Source organism: Phyllostomus discolor, chromosome 3 (genome assembly GCF_004126475.2).
Source record: "Phyllostomus discolor isolate MPI-MPIP mPhyDis1 chromosome 3, mPhyDis1.pri.v3, whole genome shotgun sequence".
NCBI lineage: Eukaryota > Metazoa > Chordata > Mammalia > Chiroptera > Phyllostomidae > Phyllostomus > Phyllostomus discolor.
In genome coordinates this window covers 123,386,024-123,403,638 of record NC_040905.2, presented here as the reverse complement: position 1 = coordinate 123,403,638, position 17,615 = coordinate 123,386,024, and the positions used below count along the sequence as shown (strand labels likewise).

Sequence of the window (17,615 nt, the reverse complement as noted above, 5' to 3'; positions counted from 1 at the left end):
TCTATTAATCTATTCACCTATTCCTGAGCCACACTGTTCAAATGACTACAGCTTTTTAATATGTATTGTGACATCAGTTTCCTTCCCATGATTCTTCCTTCCAACACAATCTTATCTTTAATTTGTGTATTCAAAAGAAACTTTATCATTACAATGTCCAATTGAATTTTTTAAAACCTCTTGGGATTGGATTGGAATTACATTATTTATAGATTAATTTGAGAACAGATGTCTTTCTAATACTGTATTGTGATACTTCTCATTCCATTTATTAATATTTTAATTGAAGTGTCTATAAATTATGGAACAATAATAAATATTAATTGTGTTAGCAGGCATTTTTGTCTTGCTGAGCTTTAATGGGACTCATAGCCTGGAAGTTACCTGCACAGGTGCTAGAACCAAAATAACTGGGTTTCTATCCTGGCTTCCCCATCAGTTCTTTGGGATTTTGGGCAGGTTACTTCTCTGTGCTTAAATTCCTTATGTGAATAATAAGACTAATAATACAATACCTACCTGATGCTGGCTACTGTCACAAGGTTTAAATGAGCTCTTAAGGTTATTTTTCTAACTAGCAATGAGTGTAGAATTTACTGAGCGCCTTTTCAGAATCTGTTGAGAATGACCATTTTTTTTTCCTTTGACCCATTTCTGTGCTAAGTTATGATTCTGTATTAGATGTAATGATATAGATTTCAATGGGACGTGGCAGCTTTTCTTTTAATAAATAGTGCTTTGGTGGCCATTACTTAAAATCTTGACTGGTCAGTTTCTCCAGAGAAAAATCATGCACATGCCAGTTTGTGGTAGGTAAGCTGCCTGCAGCACTCTGCAGGCCTGTTGCCCTCCAGCTCAGTAGCGCTGAGACGTCACCTCTCCTCTGCAGGCAGTGACCTGGCTGTAGGGTTGGGGGAAGCTCTGTTGATCCAGCTGCCCTTTCTAGAGACCTCTAACATCAACTGTGCTTCTGCTTGCACCTCTCACCCCAGCAGGTGGTGCCTATCACTCCACCAGGTGGCACCTCTCACTCCACCAGGTGGCACCCTGGTGGGGTGCCTCCAATTCCAGAGCTACTGGGAGACTCTGTGGCAAGAATCCACTTTCTTCTAATTAGTGATACTCCCTTTCCCCCACAGCCACTTAAGTTTCAGTATTCTAAGTCCAATACCCTTCATATGTCAGCCCACCTTCTCCCCAAAATATGACTCTATTTGTTGGCCACCACCCACTCTTCACACTTTCTCTCAATATGTTGACTTTACAGGATATACCTTTTATCGATCAATTGAGTGCCGACCCCAGCGGGAGTAGAGATTAACACTGATTGACCACGTTGTATGGAAGTACTGCTATGAATTGGGCCCTTTATCGATATTAATGATCCACTTTGTTCCATTTAATGTTTTTTCCCTTAAATTCTACTTCTTTTGTTGTTGATGTCATGATTCTAGCTTTCTTTAGACTGGCATTTTCCTGATGTATCTGAACCTCTCCGTTTGCATATAGCATGTTTCTGTCCCCATGAGTGGCCTCATAAACACAAATATGACCAGGTTTCATTTATTTGTCACCAGTTAAAAGTTATGGTGTTTAGCCTATTTCCAGTCATTTTTAATATTAATACAATCAGTTCCACTTCTATACTACTTCTACAATTTTTGCTATTTTTTTCTTGCTTTCCTTTCCCTGTCTCTTTTATTGCATGAGCTATATTTTCTTAGCTTTTTTTTATTTTCTAGTGTTTTGGAAAGTATGTGTCCAGTTTTTAATTCCTCATTTTACATTTCTATGGCAGAGAAAATGAGTACCTTTTGGTAAATAATCTCGTATACCTTTCCCTCCCCTTGTTTCCCTATTGCCCACCTGTCAGTTTTTGTCAATTCAAGCTGGGATTTCAGATTTGATCTATCAACTTATTGATATTTTTCAACTTTATTGAGGTATAAATTATTAATTTTTATATGTTATTTTAAAGGAAATCCTGATATTAGAAGTTAAATTATTTGTTGTCCAGATTCAGAACTTTCTTTGATCCCAATCACTACCCTTTAATGCACAACTTGCTCATTCTTGAGTTCTTCCACCATCTCTTAGGTCATTGCCTTTTATTTCTAAGGAACTTTTTGGAGAAGAAAGTGGAATGCTTTTCAAGCTGTTGCATGTCTTGTAATTCTTTGCTTTGCCTTCACAAGCAAATTGGCTAAGTACTAGATACTGGGAGTCACAACTTTTTTCTCCAAAACTCTATGGATAATCTATGTTTTTTCTAGCATCTAATTCTATTACAAAGTCCTCATCTGGGTTGTATTTGTAGAAAAGTTTTTTTGTTTGCTTTATCCATTCTGGATAAAGGATATAATACTTATAGAACTTTTGTATTTTATGTATATTATAAAATGTTTGCCCTTATGCATGTTTGTATAGATAGATGATGAGTGGATGGATGAATGGATCCTCATGGATGTGGGTTTTATTTTGTTCTGCCTAAGCTGGCTTTTTGGTCTACCCAATGGCTATCTTCTGTCTCTGGAAATGTCTCTTTAATGAAATCTTTGCCTGTACATCTGTCCAATTAGTTTCAGGTTTTTTCTTCAATAACACTGCACACTGCCCATTGCCTGTGACTACTCTTCCATGTCTCCTTCTGTCCCATCGGTTCCATCTTATACACTTTTACTTGAGAAGCACAAGATCAGGCTCAAGTTTCTTCTGGCTAGTACTTTCCACATCACTGATTTTACTTTTTACTGCTCTCTGTGTAGTTTACTATGCATTTTTATTACTTTTTGAAGGAAAATTTAAACTTTATTTTTTAAAACCAGACCACTAGGAAAGTGTCTTATAGTCCTGAAACAGCAGACAGAAAGGCCATATTACCATTTCAAGTACCATATTTTGCCATGTATAATGTGCACCCATGTTTTTGCCCCAAATTTTCAGGAAAAAAATCTTTTGTTTTAATTTTTAATTCAATTATTTATTTATTCATATTTAGAAACAAAACCAATTATCATATTCCAGGACATTATTTGCATGTGGATATCATTATTGCTTTCTAGAGTTACATTTTAATGCGTAAGCATAATAAAAGAATCAAAAAATTTACATAGATACAGAACGAGTACTACCCATGTATAATACGCATCCTTACTTTTCCCTCAAAAATTTGGACAAAAAGTGCACATTATACACGGAAAAATACATAGTAAGTTGGTAAAAAAATAAAACAAGGTCCTTATCAAAATGGTAAGGTGCCAGAGCTGGGGTTGGAACACTGCATGTTGCAAAACCCCCAGGCAAAAGTGATTATTTGGTAATGGCAGCAAGCAGGAGGCAGCTCCTCTGTTACTCTAAAAGAGCCACAGGTCCCTGAGTTGCTTACTTGTTCTACCTTGACCTTCCCATTGCAAAATGATTTTCTCAGTAGGGCTCTGTTATTTCAGGGAGCTAAGTAAGCAATACTGGGTTTAGGCTTCATTCCTGAAAACCAGGTTTTCTCCTAACCCAGTACTTCATAACTCTCTTAATTATACAGTTCCTCTTTCATCATTCATTCCTGGGTATTGATATATAGTACAATCAAAACTCCCTTTCCCTTCAAGGGAGAGTACCATGGCAAGATTGTCCTGTCACTCTGCTGCAGAAAGCCTCAGGGCCCACCCTGTCAGCCAGTGAGGGAAGGTCTGCTTCCCATACCCAGTGTGACATTGCCTCTCATGTTTTTGGAGGATCTCCAAACTGAAAGATGTAATGTGTGAGAGTTTAAGAAGTGTGCATCTACATCTTGATGGACAAAAACAGATGTCCAAAGGAACCATTCAAAGTTCTTATCCAAACTACCTCTTCCAATTCCATATCTTCAATCAGCTTCTTGCCCTTGTATGTAAAACAAAACTAAGGAAAACAAATACCCAGAAACCATTTTTCCCTTTCTAAATTAGTGACCTCATGGATTTTGTTTTACAGCTGATGAAAAATGGTGTGATGATGCTTCTGGTAAACAGGAGGTTGACAACAGACAGAAACACCTCTCCTCACATTCCACCAGATCCCTGGCATGTTAGAGGAACCTGTGAGCCTGTTGACAGGCTCAGAGGGCCCTAGCTTGATTTGAGGGAAATACCTGCTGCCAGGATAAGTATTTGCCACATAAAATTTAGGCTCTCAAAATTCTCTGACCCAAATTTTAGCACCAGTTTTTTTCCATTTCACTTTCTAGGATTAAAACATAAAAGTATCCAGAGGCAAGTGACACATGCCTTAACCTTGCTGCCATCCTTAATTTCTTCCTTTATAAACTTCACTTAAAATACCAAAACTCTCATTCTTCATTTTAAATCAATTCCTGCCCTCAGCCTCAATGGTCAATGGCAAAGGCTTCTATTTCTGAATGGGTGAGAGAGACTCCTTCATCTTCTTGGTCATGGTTGGAATGAGGTTCACATGGTATCCACAATGAGTATCCACATACTTGGTCACACTATTCTCCAGCTGCCATTTCACATGAAACTCTTTACTCCCTGTATCTATTGAATATTTGGCTTTGTCATTGCAATGCATGGTGCACTGGGCCAGGCAGTCCTGGAACTTCTCCAGCTCACTGGTAATCATGGCCTAGGCTTGAACCAGGGGTACATGGCAGGGCTCAGTGCACTGGTGCACATGCTGCATAATCACCTCACAACCCACCTGCTGCATGGAGGCCTCACAACAGCCAGCACTGCACCAGAACATGAGACCCTGCATCTTCTGCATATTCTCTCTCTTCAGACTTTTCACCAAGGAGCCCACTGCCTCCTGCACCCAAAGCTGCTGCAGGTCCACCATGGATACCCCATGGTGCACCATGCCGCATAGACCCTGCACCAAGGCACTAATGCATCTTTAGATTCTCTGCCGTAGCATCTTACCTTGTCCAAACCAGGTTATGTCTCATCCTGTTGTCTTTTCATGCAAGCTTATGCTCACCTCTTGACCTGCTGCTCAAATGTCCCCCCTGGGGTTCCTCTGAGCATGTGGCTCCCTCGTGACACTTGCTTTCCTTTTCTTTCGCACAAGTTGTAATTGTACATTTATGCATTTGTCTATTACATCCTTTACCAGATGAGAGGCTTCATGAGGACAAGTGCTTCATCTGTTTTATTTAGAGCCACAACTTCAGTGCCTAGCACAATGGCTGGAAAACAGTAGGTACCTTATAATTATTTGTTGAATGAGTACATGTTCACAATACTCTGGTTTGGATTCCCCTTGGATGTACCCACACTTTTTTGAGCCAGAGTTTCTCAAACTTTCATCATTGAAGGGTCACCTTTTTACCACATTCATGTACCATTTTACCGTCATTTACTTAATATTTGTCTTTAGATCACTTCTCAATTTCTACATTCACTACATCGCTAAGCCTCATCCTAAGCAACAAAAACTGGAAATAAAAGCAATGTCCTACTTCCAATTTTCTAAAATGCACTCAAATGGAGACATAACTGTAAAAATATGTAAGTATGATCCATGGCAGCACTTGCATCCCAGATGCTGTGTGACCACACTTTCTTCAGAAAGGGGAAACCCTTTCTGAAGGTCAGGCTGCTGCATTTCCTGAAGGAGCCCAGGTCTTCCAGTTTTAGGCTTTGGTTCTTTCCCATGTTATTCATTTGATCAGCATGAATCATTCCCTGGGGCTCCCTGTGATGGGATGGCACAGTGACAAGGACTTCAGATACCATAGTCAGCAAGGAAGACACCATTCCTTCCTGATGAGTTTGCAGACTACTGTGTGGAAGCCAATGGATTAAATAAATAGATGTGCAAGATAATTACAGACTATGCTTTGAGCAATGAGGGGAATAAACCATGGGGTTAGAGTTATATTTAAGAGTGGTGACATTTAAAGAGAGCCGAGGATGAGAAAGACTGGGCTGTGGAGAAAGCCAGAAGGAAGTTTTCAGAGAGAGAGAGAGAGCACAGCAAAGGCGTGTATACAGAAAGGGTAGGGCTGGGAGATTCAAGAGGGTCCACTCATCTTGCCAGGTGTCCTGAATGCCTTCCAGAATGGAAATGCAGAGTGCCTGGACACTAGTTCATATTTGTACAGTTTAAATGGGCCTTGGACCCTAAAGAAGTATCGTTGACTCAACAAGCATACACATAGGTTTGGCACAGCAGAGGCCTGGATGGTATGTAAGCACCTGACTCCCAGTGCTTTGCACAGCCCACTGCTCTTCTTGCTCCCTGCATGATCAGCAAGCCAACTCCTGCTAACTCTTTGCAACCATGGAGCTTAATGTATTCTGCTACACCTGCATCTGCAGGAGACACAATGGGAAAGACTCCAGTCAGTGGCTGATTTCCCCCAGGTAGGCAACAGGGAATGGCAGAGGGGTAAGCAGGTGTTCACTCCCACAGCTGCAGATGGATCACCTCCCACTAGAAGGCACTGTTATGCTGCAGGAAGTGGGACAGATTTGCAGACCGCTTTCCTGCACAGCCTCTCAGCACTGGGGACTCCAGAATGTGAGGCTGAAAAGCTTATAATTAAAAACAAACTCATCCAGCCCTGGCTGGTGTGATTCAGTGGACTGAGCATCGGACTGCAAACCAAAGTCACCCGTTCGATTCCCAGTCAGGGCATATGCCTGGATTGTAATCCAGGTCCCCAGCTGGGGGCACATGAGAGGCAACCACACACTGATGTTTCTCTCCCTTTCTTTCTCCCTACCTTTCTCTAAAAATAAATAAATAAGTAAGTAAATAAATAAATAAATAAAATCTTTAAAAAAGGGAAGTTTGCTGATGCCTGGGAAGCATTCAGAACTGGGGTGGGGGACTGACAGGTCCTTAGAGTAGGTAGAATCTGCTGTGGGTGGGCACTGTGGGCAGGGAGCCCTGAAGGTGGGGGAGGTCCACAGGCTGGGAGAATGGCCTCAGAAAGCCGCTGGATTGGCCAGCTCCATCCTCTGCCTGGGGCTGGTCTATGTGTAAAACTCAAGGTGTTTATAGCATGATATAGAATGGTTTTACGTTCTCTATGAAGTATGATGTGAGCTCATCTGTCCAGAGGGAGAGGAAAGGGCAGGCTTTGATCATTTGCAGAGAGTAGAGAAGGTCTGAAATAGTGCACAGTAGAAGCGGGAGTTGGCAGGAGGAACATGGCAGAATTGCTAGCTATGCTGAGGCCCCTGGTATTGGTGATCAGGTATTGGTAGAGGACAACCTGCTACTTTCAGATGGTCTCCAGCAGCACCAGATCCCCTAAGGCTCCACTTGGTACCATCACCAGTAGCCTTGGCACCCCCTGGTAGTCCCCAGGTACCATCTTGCTTCCTTGATATTGGTGTCATTGGGGAGTGTCACACAAGAGCCTGAAGGGCTTAGAATGGATTCCAGAAATAGAGCCTAGTGAGAGAAAAGCACTGAGCTGCTCCCTACAGCTGACCATGAGTAAGGGACCTCGGTGGGTCCTGAGTGGACTGGGATGGATGTCAGGTTAGACTGGGTAAGAGGATACCAGTTAGATTTGGTTACAGACAAGATGTGGGTGTTTCTGGGTAACTGGTGGGTGGCGAGGCCATTCACTGACACATGAGATGAATTGTAATTGGGCTAATACCTCAGCTGCCACAAAAAGGTAAGGTATTTGGAGATGTACTCAGAGAGCTGATTCTGAGGACGAGGGAGTGGGAGGCCTATGTGACAAGTTGAGAATCAATGTAAGGAGAAGAAGCGGAGCCTTTGAGAACTTTGGGAAGAAAATGAGACATATAGGGCTGTAGCAGGGGAAGGTGAAGGGTTAGATGAGTGGCTTTTTGAAAATCAAAAAGAAACTGTACAGCATGGTGACTATAGACAATAATCTATATTATGTATTTGAAAGTTTCTAGGAGAAGAAATCTTAAAAGTTTTGATTACAAGGAAAAGAAATTTTAACTGTGTACTGATGGATGTTAACTAGACTTATTGTGATTATTTTGCAATATATTCAAATATCAAATCATGCTACTTGTACACTTCATATGTCAATAATATTTAATAAATAAGTAAATAAACCAAAAAGAAAAAGAAGAACTAAATTAGGTAGAGAAAGAGGAACCCATGAATGGCTGGGTACAGGTGCTTCCTGGTTTACATAGGACTCGCCCATGGTTAGCTGGCCCAAAACTCACAACAGCCAGGTATAGTCTGCATCATCATCATCCACTTGGTGCAATGAAGAAACTACTATGAAAGTTGCAAGGCCAAGAACTGGAAAATCTGGGTTTTCTGAATTCAGACCATCCACAGTTCCCCACCCAACATCAATTAACCAATTCCATTTAATGCAATAAACACCCACGGACAAGACCATCTGTGCCAGTGTTGCCAGGATGCCCTAGGAAAACCTCATGACTCCAAGTGTGGTCCATGGACCAGCAGGTCAGCCACAGTGAGCCTGTTAGAAATGCAGAACCTCAGGCCTTCTCCCAATGAATCCATAATCTGCATTTCAAAAAGACCCAGGCATTTAAATGCATGCTAAAGTGTTAGATGCTTTGACTTAGGGGACCCACTCCAGAGAGGGGGAAGATTGGCTTATATGTGGGGAAGGAGCTCAGCCCAGACTGAGAAAGAAGGCAAGTAATGCATTTACCCCCAGAGAATGCCCTGATAGTGTCCCCATGTCAGTCTAGGCTAGCTACACATGACACTTGAGAAACTGAGGTCCATTGCCTGGAAACATATCAGAGCTGTTTGTGCAGCAGCAAAAATCATTCACTCAACACCCATGGCTACTTCTCCTGCCTCCTCCCTCCTTTCCAAACCCAGCTTTCTGAGAAAGGAGCCATATTTTCCATCTCCCACATCCTTGCTTCCCACCTGCACCAAAGCCCCTCTAGACCAGTACCAATATGGACTTTTAAACAGTTTTTCATTAGCTCATTTAAAGAGGGAGAGAGAGAGAGAGAGAGAGAGAGAGAGAGAGAGAGAGAGAGAGAGAGAGGGGGAGAGAGGGAGGGGGAGGGAGAGAGAGAGGAGAGAAAAATCAATGTGTGGTTGCCTCTCACATGCCCCAACAGGGGACCTGGCCCACAACCCAGGCATGTGCCCTGATTGGAAATTGAACCAGCGACCTCTTGGTTCTTAAGCCCATGCTCAGTCCACTGAATGACACCAGCCAAGGCTCATTAGCTCATTTTTTATACCTACAAAGAAAACATGCTCATAGCAAAAATAAAAAAAATTTAAAAAATAACAACAGTCTAATGAGTGCAGGAATGTAAAGATAGAAATTAAGTTCCACTCCACTGTATAGTCTAACCCAGGTCCCCCAAGATGATTCTCCAGAGGTAATCACTGGTAACAGTTTACTGTGTATCCATTTAGAGATTGTGTATCCACTTAGAGATGGTTTATGCATATCTATACTAGTACACATATGCATATTGTGTATGTAAATGATACATGTGGAACTCTCTGTTATGCAGCGTTCTTTTTACACTAAATAATACATTTAGCGTTCCTTTCTGTAAAAATAAATATCTGTAGATCCACTTCATTTTTTCACATCCATGTAATCATCTTTCATCTGGCCTCACTATAAATTTATTCAACAAACCTCCTGCTAACCAACATGTAGCTTGTTTCTGGTCTCTTTCTAATACAAACATTGTTTCAGTAGTTAGGTCAATGCCAGCTGCTGTAACAAACATGGAGATAAAAAGTGTATTTCTCAAGAAGGAAGAGAAGATGGTGGGGAAGTAGGAGGGAGCAGATTCCACTTCTCCCTATACACGGGAGAAAAACCTAACTGATCTACAGAGAAACAGAGCAAACAGCCAACAGTACCCCAGCATATATGAAGATAGAAGACCAAAAATTGTAGAGGACATTGAAAAACCAGACGGTAAGGAGAGTTCTTCAGGACAATAAAGTCCCTGGGACCAGTGCGGGGACCAGGGCAGTGGTAGCCCCAGGCCTGGTGCCTCCTGGGTCTACCACAGGGTCCTTGGGAGACAGCCTGGTCAATGGCTCCCTCCCCTGCCAAACAAGGTTTGAGCAGCACCGGGAGAGACCTTGTTGCTTGAAGTCACAGAGAGGGGAATAAGAACTAAATGGCAAACACACAGGGGTTGTGAACACCCGCAGAGTCTGTGGATGCTGGCTGGGGAGAGCTGAGAGTTGGGCAGGGATGGGCCCTGACCCCAACAGTCTGAGTCTGGTTGGAGAATTGGGCTGTGCAAGAGGCCAGGCCTCTGTACGAAGAGGCAGGCTGAGTGGGAGGAATTTCTCAAAAAGAAAAGGTGAAAAAAGAGATACTGTTTGGGGAATTCTCCTGCAGCAGCCACTCTGGCCTCGTCCCCACCCAGCCAGGCAGCACTCCCGAAGAGGCGAGGAAGGCCCTGCGCACTCCCATAACCCTGGGAAGGGTGTGTGCCCCACCCAGAAAGAGTGCACTCTGCGGAAGGCCCCAAGACCACACCCCTAACTCTGGGAGAGTGTACTCTGAGGAAGGTCTGGACCCCACACCCAAAGCCCTGGGAAAAGGCACCCAGCTAGCCCTGGGGAGAGTGCCTGAACTGTGGAACCTGAGGGACCAGAGGCTGCTGGAGGCTGGAGGATCAGGAAGGGAGAAAATCAAAACCAGTCGCCCCTCAGCCTGCTGCAGCCAGGAAGTCCAACAAAACAGGTTTGACCAGATTGAAGCCAGTAAAAGACTTTTTTTTTAAATAATTCTTCCTTTATTTCATTCTTTTTTCTATTTCAACTCTTTTTTCCTCTCTTTCCTTCTTTCTTGTGTTATTCCTTCTTCCTTTCTTTCCCATTTTATCTCTTCTTCCTTTATTCTTTTTTTTTTAATTCCCACAAGTGAGACAAAAAAAAAACTGGTTCTGTGAAAAGACCAGAGTTGGACCCAAAGAGGGGGCATCCCAACAGCTGAGACAGTGAAACAAATTACACTTTGCTACTACAGAGAACCTGCAAGTTATTGCATATTTGTTTTATTATTTTTTCATTATTTTGACATCTTTTATTTTATTAGTATTTTTGTATTTCTTTTTTTCTGTTTAGTCTTCTTGGCTTGGCTGGTTAAATTGTATTCTTTGACATGTTTCCCCTGTTCTCTCTCTCATAGTGTATTGTTAATTTACTATCCTTCACTTCACTTCACTTGTGTTCTATTAGCACACTACTCAAGGTCCTATACTTCCTATTCTTGTTATCCAGATCACATAGATTCTGACATATGATTGTTGCTCCATTATTATTGTAAATAATAGCTCTTTCATACAATTGTAAATACTATACAATACCACTCCCAGATCTTAGCCCACTTCACGGTTTCCTGTTACTATAGTGGCTAACTCTGTTCTCTCACACACTATACCTATTTACTATCCTTTATTCTCACCTTACCTCAGAATCTGACCTCCCACAAGCTCACTGCTTTCTAGATCAAACTCACAATCCTTCCCTCCCCAATAAGAGTCTTATCTTCTCTCCACCCTTTCTAAAAAGTGGCTAGTTGGGTGGAATATCAGGGTTAACACAATACATAGCCAAAGGATCTCCTATCTCTTCTCTACTGGCTACTACTGTAAATATCATAGAATATACTCTTGTTGTCTTAAACCACTTTGCCTTCCCCCTCCAACTGATCACAAAAAAGAGTAGGTGGAAGCTGTGAACACCAGGGTATCTGCTTGAAGAGGAAATCCAACAACAAAGGAACCACCAACAGATAACAACAGAAGAAGGTGAAAGAGGGAGTGGAAGCCACACTAACCTCAATCCAGGACCTATCTGGGAATACAAGTAAATAGCAGAAATTTTCCCAGGACAAATAACTGAACAAGAACAAGAAAGAATCCTCAAAACCTTGTACACATTGAAGAACCAGCTTCAACACAATCTGCCCACACCAGCACAACAAAATACAAGAGGTGGTGGACAGAATGACCCTCAGTTAACCAGCTGGTGGGAAGGACCCACCAAAGAAAGACCCAACAACAATCAAACCCCAAAGACAAACATAGAGCAAACATAAATGACAGCCCAAGACCAGTGAGCTCAGGAAATCAAGGAGATGGTACCACTGAATCTCACGGTTCTTCTACCATAGAAGTTCATATCATAAACCCGGAGAGTCAGAACAGATAAATTTAAGAAGCTGAATCTAACAAGAAGAGTCTCACAAACAATGGGAAGACAAAGGAACAATCCCCAAATGAAAGGAAAAGAGGAAGCCTCAGAAAAATATGAAATGAAGTAGAGGCAACTCAACTATCAGATATTGAGTTCAAAGCAGTGGTTATCAGGAAGTTCCATGAACTCATAGAGTTCAACAGGAACTACAATGAACTCACTGCAAAATATATCAACATTAAAAAGGAAATAGAAACTATCAACAAGGGCCAAGAGGAAATGAAGAATACAATTTCTGAACTGAAGAACACAGTAGATGGAATCAAAAGCAGGATCAGTGAAGCAGAAGATCAGATCAGTGACCTGGAGGACAAAGTAGAAAAAAAATACCCAGAAAGAGCAAGAAAAGGAAAAGAGGCTCAGAAAGAATGAAGAGGGATTAAGGAAAATGCAGGACAATATGAAACACAATATCCATGTAATAGGAATACCAGAAGGAGAAAAAGAGCAAGGGATAGAAAACCTGTTTGAAAAAGTAATGATAGAAAACTTCCCTAATTTGATGAGAGAAAAAGTCACACAAATCCAGGAAACCCAGACAGTCCCAATCAAAAGGAATCAAAAGAGGCTCACTTCAAGACACATCATAATTAAAATAGCAAAATTCCAAGACAAAGAGAGAATCTTAAAGGCAGCAAGTGACAAATAGGAAGTAACATACAAGGGAGCCCCAATGAGACTAGCAGCTGACTTCACAATGGAAACACTCCAAGCCAGAAAGGGATGGCAAGAAGTATTCCAAGTAATGAAAACCAGAGGCCTTCAACCAAGATTACTCTATCCAGCAAGATTCTCAGTTAAAATGGAAGGCCAAATAAGGAATTTCCCAGACAAAAGAAGCCTCAAAGAATACACCTCCTCCAAACCAGCTCTACAAGAGATGCTAAATGAACTGCTTTAAGAAAAGAAAAAAATAAAGAGTGAGAAAGAGAGGAACACAGGTATAAAAATGGCAATGAATAAGTACCTTTAAATAATAACCTTAAACTTAAATGGATTAAATGCTCCAATCAAAAGACATATAATAGCTAAATGGATAAGAAAGCATGATCCACACATATGCTGCGACAAGAGACACACCTCAGGACAAAAGACCTACACAGACTGAAAGTGAAAGGCTGGAAAGAAATTTTCCAAGCAAACGGACAGGGAAAAAAAGCTGGGGTAACAATACTCATATCAGACAAAATAGACTTCAAAAATGGGCCATAAAGAGAGACCCAGAAGGTCACTTTGTAATATTCAAGGGAAGAATCCACCAAGAAGACATAAACATTGTAAAAATATATGCACCCAACATAGGGGCACCTAAATACATGAAGAAAATCTTGGAGGATTTCAGGGAAGATATTGCCAGCAATACTATTATAATAGGTTATTTTAACACCCCACTGTCAAAAATGGACAGATTTTCCAAACAAAATATCAACAGAGACATTGTGACATTGAACAATGCCCTAGATGAAATGGATTTAACTGATATATATGAAGCCCTTCATCCCAAAGAAGCTAAATACACATTCTCTTCAAATGCACATGGAACATTTTCGAAGATCAACCACATGGTAGGACACAAAGCAAGCCTTGACAAATTCAAGAAAATTGAAATAGTACCAAGCATTTTCTCCAACCACAAGGAACTGAAACTACAAACCAACCCCAAGGAAAAAAATTCAAAATATGCAAAACCATGGAGATTGAATAGCATGCTATTAAACAATGAATGGGTCAAGAATGAAATTAGGGAAGAAATCAAAAAGTTTCTGGAAACAAAGGAAAAGGAACTTACAACAACCCAAAACTTATGGGACTCAGCAAATGCAGTCCTGAGATGGAAATTCAAAGTGATACAGGCCTACCTAAAAAAGATAGAAACAAACAACCTATCCCTACACCTACAAGAACTCGAAAAACAACAACAAAGACAGCCCAGAGCAAGTAGAAGGAAGGAAATAACCAAGATCAGACCAGAATTAAACAGCATAGAGACTAAAGGAACAATTCTAAGGATCAATGAATCCAGGAGCTGATTCTTTGAAAAGATAAACAAAATTGACAAGCCTTTGAGCAGGTTCATCAAGAAAAAAAGAGAGAGGACCAAAATAAACACAATCAGAAATGAAAGAGGAGAGATTACTACTGATACCACAGAAATACAAAGAATTGTAAGAAATTCTTATGAAGAACTGTATGCCAAGAAATTTGAAAACCTAGGTAAAATGGACAAATTTCTAGAAAAATATTATCTTCCAAAACTGAATGAAAAAGTAGAAAGCCTGAATAGACCAGTAACAGCAGATGAAATTGAAGCAGTAAACAAAAAACTCCCAACACACAAAAGCCCTGGACCAGATGGTTTCACAGGGGAATTCTACAAAGCATTTAAGGAAGAGCTAACCCCTATCCTTCACAGACTATTCCAAAAAATCCAAAGTGATGGAAGACTCCCAAATGCTTTTAATGAAGCCAGCATCATCCTAATCCCAAAACCAGATAAAGACACAACAAAGAAAGAAAACTTCAGGCCAATATCACTGATGAACATAGATGCTAAAATCCTCAACAAAATATTGGCAAACCACATCCAACAATACATTAAAAAGATCATGCACGATCACCAGGTGGGATTCATCCCAGGGATGCAGGGATGGTACAATATTCACAAATCAGTAAATGTAATACATTGCATAAACAAAAGCAAAGACAAAATCACATGATCATATCAATAGATGCAGAAAAGCACTTGATAAGGTACAACACACATTTATCATGAAAACACTCAGCAAAGTGGGAATAGAGGGAGCATTCCTCAACATAATAGAGGCCATATATGAGAGACCTACAGTCAATATCATACTGAATGGGCAAAAACTAAAATCTTTTCCACTAAGATCAAGAACAAGATAAGGTTGTCCACTTTCACCACTTCTATTCAACATAGTATTGGCAGTTTTAGCCACAGCAGTCAGACAAGAAAAGGAAATAAAAGGCATCCAAATCAGAAAGGAGGAAACAAAACTGTCACTATTTGCAGATGACACGATAGTGTACACAGAAAATTCTATAGACTCCACCAAAAAACTGCTCGACCTAATAAATGAATTTGGCAAAACAGTGGGATACAAAGTCAATATCCAGAAATCAAAGGCATTTTTGTATACCAACAATGAAACAGAAGAAGCAGAAATCAAGAAAAAAATACCATTTGATATAGCAAAAAGAAAAATAAAATACCTAGGAATAAACCTAACCAAAGAGGTAAAAGACCTGTATTTAGAAAACTACACAACACTGAAGAAAGAAATCAAGGAAGACACAAACAAATGGAAACATATACCGTGTTCATGGATCAGGAGAATTAACATCATCAAAATGTCCATACTACCCAAAGCAATTTACAGATTCAATGCAATACCTATTAAAGTACCAATGGCATATTTCACAGACATAGAACAAACACTTCAAAAAATTAATATGGAACCATAAACCACCCAGAATACCTGCTGCAATTTTGAGAAAGATGAGCAAAGTAGGAGGGATCACAATACCTGATACCAAACTGTAATACAAGGCCACTGTAATCAAAACAGCCTGATACTTGCATAAAAACAGGCACATGGACCAGTGGAACAGAACAGAGAGCCCAGAAATAAACCCAAGTCTCTACGGTCAATTAATATTTGACAAAGGGGGCAGCAACATAAAATGAAGTAAAAATAGCCTTTTCAACAAATGGTGTTGGTAGAACTGGACAGCTTCGTTCAAAAAAATGAAACTTGAGCACCAACTTACACCATACACAAAAATAAAATCAAGGTGGATAAAAGATTTAAATATAAGTCATGACACCATTAAAGTCCTAGAGGAGAACATAGGCAGGAAAATTTCAGATATTTCATGTGGGAATATTTTCACTGATATGTCTCCTAGAGCAAGGGACATAAAGGAAAGAATAAACAAATGGGATCTCATCAAAATAAAAACCTTCTGCACAGCTAAAGAAAACAGTATTAAAATAAAAAGAGAACAAACTATATGGGAAAACATATTTGCCAATGATACCTCAAACAAGGGTTTAATCTCCAAAATATATAAAGAACTTACAGGACTCCACTCTAAGAAGACAAGCAACCCAATTAAAAAATGGGCAAAGGATGTGAACAGACACCTCTCCAAGGAGGACATACAGAAGATCCAAAGACACATGAAAAGATGCTCAATATCACTAGCTATCAGAGAGATTCAAATTAAAACCACAATGAGATACCACTTCATACTGATAAGCAACAAATAACAAGTGTTGAAGAGGTTGTGGAGAAAAGGGGACCCTAGTGCACTGTTGGTGGGACTGCAGACTGGTACAACCACTATGGAAAACAGCATGGAATTTCCTCAGAAAACTAAAATGGAACTGCCTCTTGACCCAGGAATTCCACTGCTAGGATTATATCCTAAGAACCCTGAAACACCAGTCCAAAAGAACCTATGCTCCCCAATGTTCATAGCAGCACAATTTACAGTAGCCAAGTGCCGGAAGCAACCTAGATGCCCATCAGTAAATGAGTGGATCAAAAAAAAAACTATGGTACATTTATACAATGGAATTCTATGCAGCAGAAAGAAAGAAGGAGCTCCTACCCTTTGCAACAGCATGGATGGAACTGGAAAGCATTATGCTAAGCAAAATAAGCCAGCCAGTGAAAAACAAATACCATATGATCTCACCTTTAACAGGAATCTAATCAACAAAACAAACAAGCAAAATATAACCAAAGACACTGAAGTTGAGAACAGGCTGACAGTGACCAGAGGGGACAGGGGAGGGAATTTCAGTGGAAGGGGGGGACATTTTGAAGGAACTAGTATAAAGGACACAGGGACAATAACAAGGGGGTGGGGTGGAGATGGGAAGGAGGAGGCGAGGGCTGGGGGGTGGGTTGGGATGGGGGTAAAGGGCAGAAAACTGTACTTGAACAACAATTAATTTTTTTTTAATTTTCAAAAAAAAGCCCTAAATTAGAAAAGAAAAATATGTATTTCTTTCTCATCATAGTCCAAGGGGTGTTTTCTTCCTTGTAAGTGGTCTTCATGTCCCTTCTACTTTTTGGACCCCCTCTCTTCTAGAACCACAAAGGCCTCTGCATTCAGCTTGTGCAGCGATTTTCAAGAGATGTGCCACAAGAATTTCAAAACATGCACTTGACTGTTTATTCAGCAGTGCTGACCTCCTTTCCCTTACATTGTCAAATTTTTAAAAACTGACAACAGCCAACACAATAGCTGTCCAGTGTGAATGAATCAAAATTATACTTTTTTGTAAAATTGGCAAAAAATATATTTTTTGGTGTGCTGCACAATTTTAGTGATTAGTTTGTGTCATGAGATGAAAACGGTTGAAAATCGCTGAGCTAGTGGACAGAAAAGACAGTGAA

The 17,615-nt window shown here is 40.6% G+C and overlaps 1 protein-coding gene and 1 pseudogene across 1 annotated transcript in view; one reads left to right on the top strand and one right to left on the bottom strand.

Annotated features, from left to right (window-relative positions):
- The window catches only part of HS3ST2 (heparan sulfate-glucosamine 3-sulfotransferase 2), a 134,713-nt gene that overhangs the window by 90,347 nt on the left and 26,751 nt on the right, over positions 1-17,615 (top strand). The window lies entirely within an intron of this gene.
- LOC114503724 lies at positions 4,295-4,830 on the bottom strand (annotated as a pseudogene).